The 14,118-nt window shown below is 44.0% G+C and overlaps 1 protein-coding gene across 5 annotated transcripts in view; it reads left to right on the top strand.

Annotated features, from left to right (window-relative positions):
- The window catches only part of ptprt (protein tyrosine phosphatase receptor type T), a 1,450,199-nt gene that overhangs the window by 910,670 nt on the left and 525,411 nt on the right, over positions 1–14,118 (top strand). The window lies entirely within an intron of this gene.

The following is a 14,118-nucleotide window of genomic DNA, read 5'->3' on the forward strand; positions in this document are numbered from 1 at the left end:
AAGAACATCATAATACTGGGCTTTATCAGCACAATGAGGCCATAGAGTTCCTGATCCTTCTGTGGGAATGCAGATCATGATTTCCCTCTTGAGATTTCGATCAAGTGCATGAGAGTTGATCAGCCAGCTGGTGTGCACCAAGTCTGTCACATCAAGAAAGATGTCCTGGTTCTAAAACAACTTTAGCCCCAGACATTAGCACCATAAGACATAGGAGCAGAAATTAGGCCATTTGGCCCATCGAGTCTGTTCTGCCATTCAATCGTGGCTGATAAGTTTCTCAACTCCATTCTCCCGCCTTCGCCCCGTAACCTTTGATCCCCTTACCAATCAAGAACCTATCTATTTCGGTCTTAAATACACTCAATGACCTGGCGTCCACAGCCTTCTGTGGCAATGAATTCCATAGATTCACCACTCTCTGACTAAAGAAGTTTCTCCTCATCTCTGTTCTAAAAGGTCTTCCCTTTACTCTGAGGCTGTGCCCACATCTGAGTGCCTGGGAATTATTTTTAACTCCTGGCGATTTTCAGGGGAGAGGGGTGAGACAGGCATAAGATGCAACTGTGGATATTAGGCCATGGGTATTTTAACTATCAGGTCTCATCTGCAATCTGCTGGCCAGCTGCCCACTTGAATGAGATGCAAAGCAGCAGTTACCCAGTAAGTGGCAGCCACCACCTGACATAAAGGAAGGCTCTCTGGAAAGCAGGGAATTCATAGGGAGTTTCCTGAGGGTCCACTGCGGGGGAAGGGAATGTGTCTTGGGCAGCGAAGCCTGCGACTTTCCTTGGAATGCCTGGAGATGCAGCTCTGTTTCTCCTAGCCCCACAGGGGAAAGATTTTGACTTACATTGAAGGATCTCTTCATCTTCCCAACAGCTGTAGACCTGCTTTAGCCTGAGAGGAGAGTAACTTCCCTGTTCGGGCCAGAGCCAAAATTCAGAGTCCCATTCCCGGTGAAGTATGACTCTTGGCTCTGATGTCTTTCCCATTTGTTACTGACCGATATTGAAAACAAATGCTGCCTGCTTTAAGAAGTGAAAAGCCTTACTGAAGTAACCGAAGGGATCTTCTGGTGGATATATTATTATGCGCACAATTGCATCCCAAGCTGTTATTTCATAGTTAAGGTTTTGGCTTTGTTGTACGCGTAATTAATGTTACCTCATTTTTCAAGTATTTTTTGATGGAATAATTTGTATAGAAGTTAAACGCACTGTCCTTTGTGCATTGTGTATAATTGCACCCTGTGACAGACAGGCCTGAATTTCGCGCTCGTCGGGCGTGTGTGATCGACAGACCCGGAAGCACCGCGGTGTCCGCTTCCGCCCGCGAATGTCGGAATGACACGATTTCACATTGGTTGGCCATTGGTGCAGCACTGCCGGTGGAGGCGGGAGTGTGGTGGGCACCAGGTCGAATAGTGACCCGGAGAGGGGTATAAAACGAACCCAGGCAGCTCCCCGAAGGCTGCCAGGAGTTGGGGAGGAGCCTAACGGAGCGGTTGATGAAAGACTAGAAAATTTGGCATAAGTGATGGCCTCAGCACCTGGTGGGCACGGCAGTGGGATGCCAATGCTGTTGAGCACTCTGCCTCATGATTTTCAGACAACTGCATGAGCGCTCTAGTGGAGACAGAGTGAGTGCCCAGTATGAAATACTCATGCCACGGGATGACAAGAGGAGCCCATCCTACCACACGAAGAAGGCCTGGTTGGAGGTGACTGCCCAGGTGAGTGGGTATGATGTGGTGCACCACACATGGATCCAGTGCTGGAAATGGTTCAATGATCTTCCACGCTCCACATGGATGAGTACTTGGCATGGAACTGAGTATAGCTGTCTTGGAGAGTGGACATAAGTCGTGGCACTTGGGTGTGAGATGCATGGTGCCAAATGGCACATATCCCTGTGCCTGCCAAGGGTGAAAGGTGTTGCCGCTCACCTTGTGTGTTCAGAAGAGTGAGGAGTGTCAATCTGATGGCCGCCTCAAGCTGGCTGTCCAGGGGGGTGGGTTGCGAGACTGGAATGGTGTTGCAGGTAGAGGATGGACTAATGAATGCACTCGTTTACATTCGGGAGAAGAAAAGTCATAATGCGTGGAAGCGGACATAAGCGGGTGGTGGGGTGCTCAACATCCTGATCCTGTCCAGGTTTAAGATGGACGCCCTAAACGCCATCTCCAATGAGAAATTCAAGTCCAGAGTACCCATCGCTTGGCCACTCACAGTGCCTCAGTGAGGCATGTGTCCATTTTGGAAAGCAACCGTTGTGCTTGCACAGGCACTTATGTTGATGTACTGAACTGATGAAACCTGGTTCATCCTCAGGAGCACCATGCTCACGATGCAGGCTGACTCTGAATACCCCCCACCTTAACACCCGAGGAGGAGCTGCCAAGCAATGCACCCGTGCCACATCCACTCCCTGCGCCAAGCACTAGTGCAGATACAGGCAGGTCAGTAGGCTATAGCGTGTCGGCTCTGTTTGGAGTGTACTGTTGTGAGGGCACACCACACTTGCATGAGGAGCTGGCAGAGGCAGAGAGTGCCCAGGGTGACGGCAGTTGGAGGACCGCTGGTGACCAGGACCATGCTGAGTCTGAGGCAGATGACTAGCCTCTGGAGTCGTCCATCAGGTGGCAGATGCTGCTTGTCCAGCGAGATGTGCAAGAAGATCTGGCAGGGGCCCCTGAGGATCTGCATGCCATGGTATCTGTCATGGAGGAGTCCAAGCAGAGCTTGGGCACTGCGTTGACCCTGAGTACCGAGCACATAGTCTCTTCCATTAAGAGAGTGGCAACTCTCATGGAGAGGCAGTTTCAGGAACAGAATCAGGGGTTCCTGGAGTCGGGCTCAGGCCTGCACCCTCACACTGGCTGTCACCTCAGGTATCCTCAGATGAGGCACCTAGTCTCTCTTCTGGGTGCCTTTCCACCAGTGATGAGCAGAGAGGTCCAGGCGTGCCTCACACTAGCAGACGAGCTGCCTGTTGTTTCTGTGGGCTCCTCTCATGGCGCTCCAGACAAGGGCGGCAGCTCCTCCGCCTCTCTGCCAGTGACTGTGGCATCTTCTGAGGCCCCATTGACTGAGGAGTGCCCAGCCATGTCGCTGGTCGCACCCTCCCAGGCAGAGCCTGCTTGGGCCCTGCCAGCCAGAGGACATCCACCAAGGTCATCAGGGTCAACATGACAACAGGGTCAGCAATCTGCCTCCAAAGCCGCTGCCAGTGTGGGGTGGGGGCACCAGGATGCAGCACTCTCAAATTTAAGGCAACATGAGCACAGGATAGGGTTTTCACAGGTGACATGCATTCATTTCATTGATGCTATGTATTGTTTTGTGTCACTTTAGCAGCCATATTATGTTTTGTTCCTTGTTTGCATCTCTGGTAAAGATATAAAGCAAGATTTTGTTTCAATGCCCTGAGTGTCCCTCATGTTTTCTATAGGTGCGGACCTCATCAGTGCCTTATGATAGACGGCAGGGACAGCAAACTTTATCACGGAGGTTGTGAGGCGACATTGAGGTCATGGCCTTTGCCTTCACAGAAATGTGTGTGATGAAGGCAGTGCCCTTGCACTGAGATGGAAGTCAAGCCCTGGCAACCCAGCTGAAGGAGCGTTGAATCAAGGCCTCCCTGGTGTCCCTGCTTCCTGGAAGGTTCATCAAGTCTGCCTTCTTGTCCTCACCATGTGTCTGCCTGGGCTTCTCATCAGATCCATCTGTAGAGTCTTCATCTGAGGCCTGTGGAGCTGCCTCAGTATCCTCATCCTCGTGTGGGTCCTCCCTTGCCAGTGCCAGATTGTGTGGCATGTAGCAGACTATGATAATAAGCAACACGCGCTCTGGAGGAGATTGTAGGGAACCCCTGGAACGTTCCAGGTAGCGCAACCTCATCTTCAGTAGCCCGATTATCCACCCAACCACCACCCTTGTGGAGGCATTGTGTACCTCTCTTTTGCCTCTGTCCTAGGGTGCCGGAGTAGTGTCATAAGCCATCCTTTCAACGGATACCCTTTGTCACCCAGCTGCCAACCATCCAGCTGAGCTGGAGCCACAGACAGCCTTGGCACCTGGGTGTGTCGCAGGATGTTTGAATTATGGAAGCCCAGGTACCTTGCATAGACTTGCAGAATCTGGGTCTTGTGATTGCATACTAGCTGCATGTTCATGGAGTGGCAACCCTTCCTAATCACAAAGGCACATGGCAGAACCGCTGGCACCTTGATGGTCACATGAGTGCAGCCTATGGTATGTTGGATGCAGGGGAACCCAGCAGTAGCTGCAAAGCCTCTGGCTTGCTCAGTCTGGCTGGCTTCGTCCATCCGGTAATGAATGAATGTGAGGACCCGTCTGAACAGAGTGTCAGTTATGAGATTGACGCAGCTATGGACAGATGATTGGGACACTCCACACAGATACCCCACTGACCCCTGGAAAGATCCAAATACATAAAAATTGAGGGCTACTGTGACCTTCAGAGCCACTGGCGTTGGGTGCCCACCCACACATTTGGAGGCGACCGCTGGCCCAATGATGTCACGGTATCCCTAGAGAGGCGGAGCCTCCTGCAACAGTGGACCTCTGACATGTTGAGGTAGCTCAATCACTGCCTGTACACTCTGGCAGCAGGGTAGTGGCGTCCTCTGAGGTCTTGCCCACCTTGCTGGCCCTGCACCCACTGTGCCTCTGCCTCTGCCTCTCCCCCCACAGGCCTCTCCCATGCAAGGCTGCCTGCGGACACCTGGCCTGCTCTCTCTTCTGCCCCTCTCTTCCTCCTCTGAGGAGGTGCCCCCAGTGAAGTACACAAGCCCCATCTGTTGAGATGCAGATGGCACTGCCCCGTACACCTGAAGGCTGCACTGGGCAGAAGTGTTCCAATAGAGTTGACAGAAGAGCCCTTAGAACAAGGTTAACAAAGCAAATACTTCAGAAGAAACCGGAGGTAAATGTCTGAAACCTCAACAGTAAAGCAACAGCAAACTCTCACCTGAACTCCTAACAACTTACACAGTCAATGCTTCTGTCCCCTTTTATCCCGCCCTTGGGTGAGAAAAGTGAAAAAACGGGATAGCCGCCTGTTTGTGTTGCCCGTGCGCCGACCAAAAAATTACCCGGCAACATAAAATTCCAGTCAGGTGCTCTTTTAGTTGCCTTAAGTGGCTGATTAGTTGTCAGCAGGAGTGCTGCCGACTCCCGCACATGCCCACCGACCATTATAAACGCGCATTTGCGCGGTGATGTCAGGACGTGCAGCCAACATCATCGCGCGCAATTTAATGTCCTTTTGGCTCGGTCGCATGCACAAAATTAACACACAAAATTCTGGCCATAGTGACACAAGAAAATTATCTCATTCCCAATTTACTTTTTCTCAAAAAACATGATATTAATTAAACCACTTTCTGTTTTCAGATCAAAATTGGACTTCCGTTCAGAAAATATATTTAACTTTTGATTATTTTCATGCATCTGAAAAAAGATGATCTGTCTTCTCTGTGGAAGAAGAAAGCATGAACTTTCAAAATAAAACCTCAAACTGTAAATGAGATCACAATGGTTAGGCCAAGAAATGAGTAGGGTATTTGGCAGGTTAAATCCAAGATCAATCGCAATTAAAATGAAGGACAGCTCTGATAATAGTATTAAATACAATAGCAAATTCCTGGGAGACTTAACCAATCATGATTCTGTTTGAAGCATTCAAGGGCTCAGTTTTTGCTGTACTAATAACAGCGAGGCAGTCAGCAGAGGGTAAAAGTGAGAGCAACTTCTGGCATCTGCATATGGTGTGAAGTTGCTGTACTTAACTCTTAGATGCACACTTCACACTGTTCAATGTATTTGAATGAGGATCTAGAAGACTAGATGCCATTTTGGCTTTTACTTTGGAAAGGCAAGTCACCTTGGACAGCAACTTAGGAATTTCCGCATTTAACTGCAAATATGTGGTTGCCAGAAGTTGCTTTTTGATTTCCACATAAAACTTGGGAAAACTGTATAATAACAGAAAAAAAATCAGCAATTTCCAATCTATAGAGAAACATCTACAGCGAAAGTGATCTGCAATTAGATACAAACTAACATTTTAAGAAAAATAAAAGGTTTGTCCATTCCAGTGTAAGTGCCTTTTTAACAACATAGTAAGTCTTAATTACTGCCAAAAAAGCCTTCCTGGTACTAAGTTTTTACAAATGTGGAGCCTTATTCCTTCAGATTTAAATTATTGTTGTAGATTTTTCTTAAATGTAATTTTATTTTACTTTCTCTTTCTGTCCCTTTTATATTACTCTTTAAATGCAATTTTATTTCACTCTCTTTATTTTGCTTTCTGTGCAATATGCCCTCATTTTAAGTTGTAGTTGCATTCCTGGAAATTGTAACTTTATGTGAATTGTGAGTTCACAGAGGAAATAGTGTTAAAGCTGGAATTAGATTCCATTGGACGTTTATCACCCAGAAGAAAAACAATCCAAGCTGAAATAACTTCCAAAATAAAATAAATCACTAAATATAAAATAAATCCTCTATGAATTCAAATTAGATACACTCAGCAGCCTCAAGCCATTTTAAAACATCCATATTTCACTGCTAGGCTGATGGCTTTCCTTGCTTTCTTTACAGCAGCAGACACACAACCAGCACTTACTGGGCATTTCTGGCTCATGTTTAAAAGTGATTTAAAACAACCACAGCAAGCATCTCTGAAACTCCAAAATTTAAATCAAACTTAATTCCAACTTTTTTGCTTAAAAGGAAACAATTCTAACTTTAGATGCCTCTGGGTTTTAAAAAAAAATCAATGTTGCCTCGAAAATAGTACAAATAGCCTCCTGAACAATGGCGCCAATCAGGTCGCAGGACCCGATGTTGCATGAAGGGAGCCAAGGCGTGATGGCACGTGCAGCGCGATGGCAATGGGTGATGATGCCACACCTGCCAATGAAAACAGACGGCAATGGAGACAGGTGGTGATGAACGCGCGTTCCAGTGCATGCAATGAAAACGATGTTGATAACGTGAGACGGCAATGATATGACACGACTCTAAGGCAGAAATCACAACTTAAATCAGGGAAACGGGTCCTAAAACAAAAACGACTTTAAAACGAAACGACTTAAAGCGGGGCGACTTAAAATAGGGAGTTACTGTACCTGCTTCGACATTGAATTCAATATTCTATTTGACACTTCTTGGTTCAAATGCTGCTCATTAATGATTCTTTAACCTGATTCACAAAAGTCCTAGAGCCCTGTAGATGGTGTTGCATTTTTTGGACAGTTGGTCGACAGGAACTTGCTATGTGTAAGTGCATAGAAGCTCTATGGATAAGTGCAAGTCTAACCATCAGCTGGTTCTGTTCACTGAGCGCTCAGAACAAACAACTGCTCATTACCTTCTATCGTTTATAGGCAACAAAGAGAGGAATGAATAAGTCTGGGGGACCATTCTATTGTATAAAATATATGGTCAATTCAATGTGTTGCCTGAGTTTGTAATAGATTTGTTGCTCCGTAGGTTAGCAGAATTAACTAAACAAAACTTGCACTTTATGAACAAAGAAAAACAAAACAGGTGAGCAAATATTACGATAATCACTTTGCATGACATATATTCTGAGATTCTAAAAATATCAAGAGTTATTGACAAATATGGCTATCAATTGAAGACTTACATAAACATAAGGTCCTTTAATAAGTAAATTTAACTACTCTTTTCAGAATTTGTTAGAAATTATTTAAATACACAAGGAATGATTTTCAACTGTCGTCAGTCACACTTACCCATGAAATGAGGACATTAGGTAAAAAATTGAAAAACAAAATACATCCTGCACATTGGCTGCCAACTCAATCTTTGAGTGAGCCTCAAACGGTAAGAATGGCACTCTCACCTTTCTGAGATGTTTCAGTGGGGATCCTACTCAAATTGCAGGAATCCACTGTAATTTTTCAATACCAACGTGCACACATGCCTTTTGCCCATTGCCACCCAGCAGTGCCCAGCCGAATGTGCTGAAGGCCACTCAGAAAACTCTCAAAGTCCTTTTTATAATTATTTTGTTTAAATGAATTCTGCTAAGTCATTGTAGCTGAACCGGGTTTTTTTTTTCAATTATTGTTCCAAGTTGTTCCAAATACATCTTAACCATATCTGATTTGGAATTGTTTACATTGACCAGATTTGAAAGCTCAAATTGGAATAAGTGAATGGTCCAATTACTTCAAGTTTTTGGAAACTACTTACAGTGCTGTTACCATAGTAGATTGTTTCTGGCTAATTTTATAATCATTTGAATACATAAGTTTTGTAGCTAAACTTTGTTTTTTAATGTTTTCATCAATGACGCACCCATGATTTTTATCTTCCATACAAATGTATAAACAATGGAGGACAGGGAAAGACTCTCTGGTCCATCCACAATTGTGACATTTAAACCATGTACACACCATACCCCTTCCAAAAGCATGAAATCTCCTGCGAGAGGGGACAAATCAGACAAAAGCCCAGGCCAATTCAGGGAGAAAAAGCTTGAAAATTCCTCTCCGACATCCCTAGGTGATAAAAACTATTTTAGGAGATCATTCAGGCCCTGATAATTCCTTGCAGTGCCTACCTGCAATATTGCTTGTGATTTCTGATACACCCCTGCGATCTCCAACTCTTCCCCTGCAGTTCATAATTCCCCCTGTGCTTTCTGATTTCCGCCAAACAATCTTTGATCCCCCTCTGAAATCTCTGACCCCCATCCTTTCTGCAATCGCTCACCCATCCCCTATGACCTTCGACCTCCAACAATCTCTGACCCCTCTACACAATTTCTGACTCTCCCTATTTACCTGACATCCACTCTGCAGCTGTTTTGCGGCCCTACAAACAGCCAGCCTGTCAATTATATTGGCTGTCGGATGGGAAACAACTGACGATGTAAAAAACGCCCTGCAGTTAAATCCTGCTGTACACGTAAGACATCCTTCAGGCCTAGATTGGGTGAAACAGTAAATTAGAATAAATTTGAGTGCTATCAATTCGACTCAAAACTCGTCTAGGCTGATGGGCATGAGGACAAGTCAGATAAAATGAAAGGAGAAAAACACGTGTACATATGAGTGCTAGACTCTGTAAAGACATGCCCTACAGTTGTTGTGAAAGATGATAGACTATTATAAGTAAAAGGAAGATGTTAATTGTGCAAACTGTAAGAGGCCTTGAATCCAGAAGAAGCTATATAACCAACTTGATTCAATGGAGTTACTTCTTTACAAACATTTTACTAATAAGATTTTAGGAAGTTTTGTCAAACTACAACATAACCCAAAAAGGAAAGGACATTACAGGAGTGAAGTTAGGATAAAAGCAAAATACTGTGGATGCTGGAAATCTGAAACAAAAACAAAAATTGCTGGAAAAACTCAGCAGGTCTGACAGCATCTGTGGAGAGAAAGACAGAGTTAACGTTTCGAGTCCGTATGACTCTTCGTCAGAACTTCATCAGTTCTGATGAGGAGTCATACAGACTCAAAACATTAACTCTGTCTTCCTCTCCACAGATGCTGTCAGACCTGCTGAGTTTTTCCAGTGACGTTAGGATCATTTGCACCTATTTTTGAGGCACCACAAGTGTCTGTAGAGCTCCAAACTGTGATCCACACTACCATAAACTGCTGGGGTGAATTGAGGTGGACACCATATTGGTAAGTGCGTGTGCAGTGAACAGCTGCCAGAAATATGCGGAGCAGATAGATCATGATGTTAATCAAAGAGCAATATTAACTTGATGCCATTTTGATTCTGAGCAACAGCCTGAAGGAAGAAGTGGCTCAGTAATATCATCACAGCTTGACATACTATGGATCAACAAATTATTTTATTCTGGGCTGTTCAACATGAAGCCCACAGAAAATACGGCTCACAGTCCTTCCTGTCTTCTATCACAGAGGTCTTGGATGACATCACATGGGACAGTGTGGACAAACTACTAATCCTGGGCAAGCTGACAAAGGTTGTTGGGTCCTTCGAGATGAGTAAAACTCCCAGAGTGATGTCTTATTGGCTGAATTGTATTCAACTCTATGGGATTGATTGTACCAGACCTGCTGAAAGCATACAAGAGTATGCTTCTGGCTGGCAGTGTTGTGTATTGCACTGAGGAAATATTAACATGTGGACTCACAGTTGGCAGCCATTATTGAACTAACTTTATTTACACCACCCCAACAGAGAGGACAGCAGAGAGGGAAATATAACAAAATGCTCAGATCTTGCAATGTACCACACTCCTTCACCACGTAACACAAACACAACTTATACATTAAAATGTAAAGTGGTACATGTACCTAAGTTCCCAGAATATGACTAAACCAATATCAACAATACCTGAAAATTTAATAGGTTGGGTTGCATACTTGTTTTTACCGTAACCACAACCAAAACTATATGACCGATACTACCAGAGTAATTCACATGTGGTATTTAACAAAAATATCAACATTTTACAAGAAAGATTGAAAATAACAACTTAGGCCTTCTTCTTTCCTATATACTTTTTATGAACCTACCTGGCTTCTTTCTCTCTCTGCCTGGGTATCTCCTTCCATTTCCATTAACTTGATTCTACTCTCTCAACATCTCTGACTGTGTTAAAACTGAACTTTGACCTTGAATACCAACTCCACTTAATGGTTGGAACTGTGACACTGATTGATTTGTTTTAATTAAAGACCCTGACTCACTTTGCTCTACCGCTGGATTCTTTTTCACTTTCACTTTCTTTCTGACTTTCACTTTGGGCTGTTGGAGGAATTTGGGTTATAAGATGTTTATCATGCTCTCCTTTTGTCAGATTCCCTCTTTCAAGCAAATGATCTACATGAAACTGATACAGTCTCTCTCCAGTCTTCACTAGATATGTGAATGCACCTAGTCTTTTCACAACAACTCCAATCACGTACTTCTCCTTATCACCTTGGTGTTTTTTATGCCGTGACCTTCTGACCAGCAGTGAATTCTCTAAGTTTCATGCCTCATGTATCGTGACTCATCTTCACTTTCTCTTGCTTTTCTCTTACTTTGCTATTGACATCGGTTTAAGCAAACTAAACCTTGTCCTAACACTAACTTTCTGTCTGATAACCAATTCTCAATCCATACTGGTATGTTCCCCCAATTCCATACCCTCTAATTTTATTTACTAAACCTGTGTGGGACCTTATCAAAAGCCTTCTGAAAATCCAAATACACCACATCCACTGGTTCTCCTTTAGCTATACTACAAGTAACATCCTTAAAAAGCTCAAGTTTGTGTGACATACTCCTGCAATTTCTCATCATCGCATTCTTTAGACCAGCCATTCATGGCATAATTGAACACTTTGCTGAGCACCATATCCTTGCGAGTTTCTTCATTAATTTCCCTGGCAGCCTCTGGCATGACACTTGTGAATACAAAGTAATTCACAGATAACTCTGGCAAGAAAAAAAAGGTTTCATGGGAAATATCGAAAGAATTTCTGCATTAGTATGGTCTGCTGACTTATAAAATCTAATATCATACTGATGGCTAATTTTATCATTAGGTCCTCCTTGCTCAAAGATCACATTGTGCTCTCTTAGCACTTCCTCAATGACAGATGTACTCTTACTGACCCCTACTGTAAATAACTCGGCGCAGTTTAACCATACCTTCATAAGCCCATCAGGGAGGCTTTGTTCCCTCCTACTACTACCAATGGCAAATAGTAGGGTGCATCATTGTATTCCACTGTTAATTAACTTGACCTAGCACTGGAATACTGTTGTTGGAATTATTAGTCAGTTTCACACCAGATTTGCATAAAGGAAGGTGACTTAGGGACCACTTGTACTCTCCTTCCGAGATAACAGACATGGCTGTATCAGCAATAAAAGTAAGTTTTGAATCTCCAACTTTTTGACTTGGCACTGGAATTTTATCTTCAGCTCTATCAATCTCCATGTGTAGCTTTTCATGCACTCTGACTGTGCACAACTCTTGATTTTCCTGCTGGATAACATCAACTTCTTTTTCCACATCTATCATATGAGCATTCAAGGATTTCCAAACTCCTGAACTATCTTACGGTCTATCACAACCTTGACTTGCTGCATAGCTGTGACCTGGAGCTTCACCACAATCTGCAACATGGTCCAAATTCCTCCTAAGTTCAGGTCTGACACAGTCAGAAATGTTACGAGAGCAGAGTCTATCTAATGGAAAAGGAAGGAGATACTGAGACAGAAAGAGATGCCAGATAGATTAATGAAAGTATGTTGGAAGGAAGAAGAAATAAGGTGCCATAACTTCCGCCGATTGGAAATCACAATCCGATTTTCACTCTGCTCCTTTTCACTTAAACTGAAATGCAGCCTCACCTTTCTCATCTGAACTTCCAACTCTAGCTGGATGAGGATAGTGCAGTGCAGAGAGTTCCTGAGGCCTTCTGTCGAGTCCAGTAGAGCCTGGGGAAAAGAAGACATGGTCCCTTTTTAGGGCATTAGCTCATGCTAGGGGTTGGGGGGGGGCCATTGGGGAGGCGCCCGTGGGAGTTCAGGAGGGCAGCCGGGAGGGTAGTCGGGGGTGGGTATGTAATTGGGGGTTCTGGGGTTAATTGGGAGGTCAGGAGCATAGCCCCCTGGGCTTGGGTGTTAGTCAAGGGGTTGGGCGGGTGGTTGGGAGATGTAATTTGGGTGTCAGGGAATGTCATATACTATAGTTACCCAGGAGTTATAAATGGTTTTAATTCTTCTAACTTTTCCTGGGCAACTATTCCAGTAATACAGTCAGAACCGTCCAAAGGCTGCAATTGAAATTAGAGTATCAGATGGCTCCCAGTGCAGGGCAATTGCCCAAACAGAAGTGTGAACAACGTCCCGGAGATTGGAAGTTATGGGCCAAGGTGTTATTTTCATTATTTCTCATCAAATGATGATATTTTTGTTAAACACACACTGGTATTATAGATTTTTTTTTACATGTAAACTACTCTGGTAGTATCAGTCATATATACATTTTGGTTGTGATTACAGTAAAAACAAATATGCAACCTGTCATGCCCAGTACAGGCATGAACATGTTTTAAAAAGTGAACATGAAAGCTGTTAAGATGGCTGCAGCATACAATGTGACTTTTGACACTTAAACTGCAGCCAGTAGAGTCTGCAGCCAATAACTGATTAAATATGAACCAAAACCTACAAGGGTTTGCAGTTGTGAAATGGATCCCATTGACCTTTCATTGTATTTTTATGGCTTTTTATCCAAACACAAAGACCTTGGCTGTCTCAAACTCCCAAAGTGTGAAAAGCTACAACGTTTTTATCAGCCTAACACACCACCTTATTTGGAAAAGGACTTTGAATTAGTAACAGGTTACACAATTGAGACAACCATGTTTGTTGCCTGCTTTTAAGGCGGGCAGAAATCAGCTCTGCAGAAATAGAGAGACCAGCAGAAAGCCATTCAAGTGGCTGCGGTCAACTAAGCAGCCAAGGTAATAAAGAGAAATACCATGAAAGTGGGAGGACTCTCTCCAACCTGTTCTGACTTCATGTTCACCTGAGAACCAATTCCCTGACAAGAAGCCTCGCAGCTTACTGTGAATCCAGTGCTTTTTACAATTTTCACCCAAGCTAAAGTATCAACTCATCTAAGTAACCAAAGGCCTGTTACAAAAAAGACTGAAATAACCCAGCTGTAACTGTATTTTTTTTTTCATCTGCAGCTAAGAATGAGATATTGCATTTTTAAGCCTCCGGGGCATGTGTAGGACAATAAATAACATTCTTTATTTTTAAATTCACAAAAAATTATTGTTGGGATCATTTATATCGTGACAGCCATCCTGAGAGCAAAAAAGTGCACACACCTCATACATAAAAGCACTTTGAACACAAGAATGAAAACACATGGCGCTGCACCTTATGGGTGCACAAACTTCTTGCCACACCCCCCCACCCCACCCCACCCCCGCACTCCAGAAGAAAAGTTGGTTAGAAGGCGACTCACTCCTTGCAAGCTACCCCAAAGCCGTAATATGCTGAGGACAGGCTAAATTGGCTCACATAGTTGCCAGCTCCAGCAGTCCTGGCAGCATCA

This window comes from Cetorhinus maximus, chromosome 13 (genome assembly GCF_964194155.1).
Source record: "Cetorhinus maximus chromosome 13, sCetMax3.hap1.1, whole genome shotgun sequence".
NCBI classification, from domain to species: domain Eukaryota; kingdom Metazoa; phylum Chordata; class Chondrichthyes; order Lamniformes; family Cetorhinidae; genus Cetorhinus; species Cetorhinus maximus.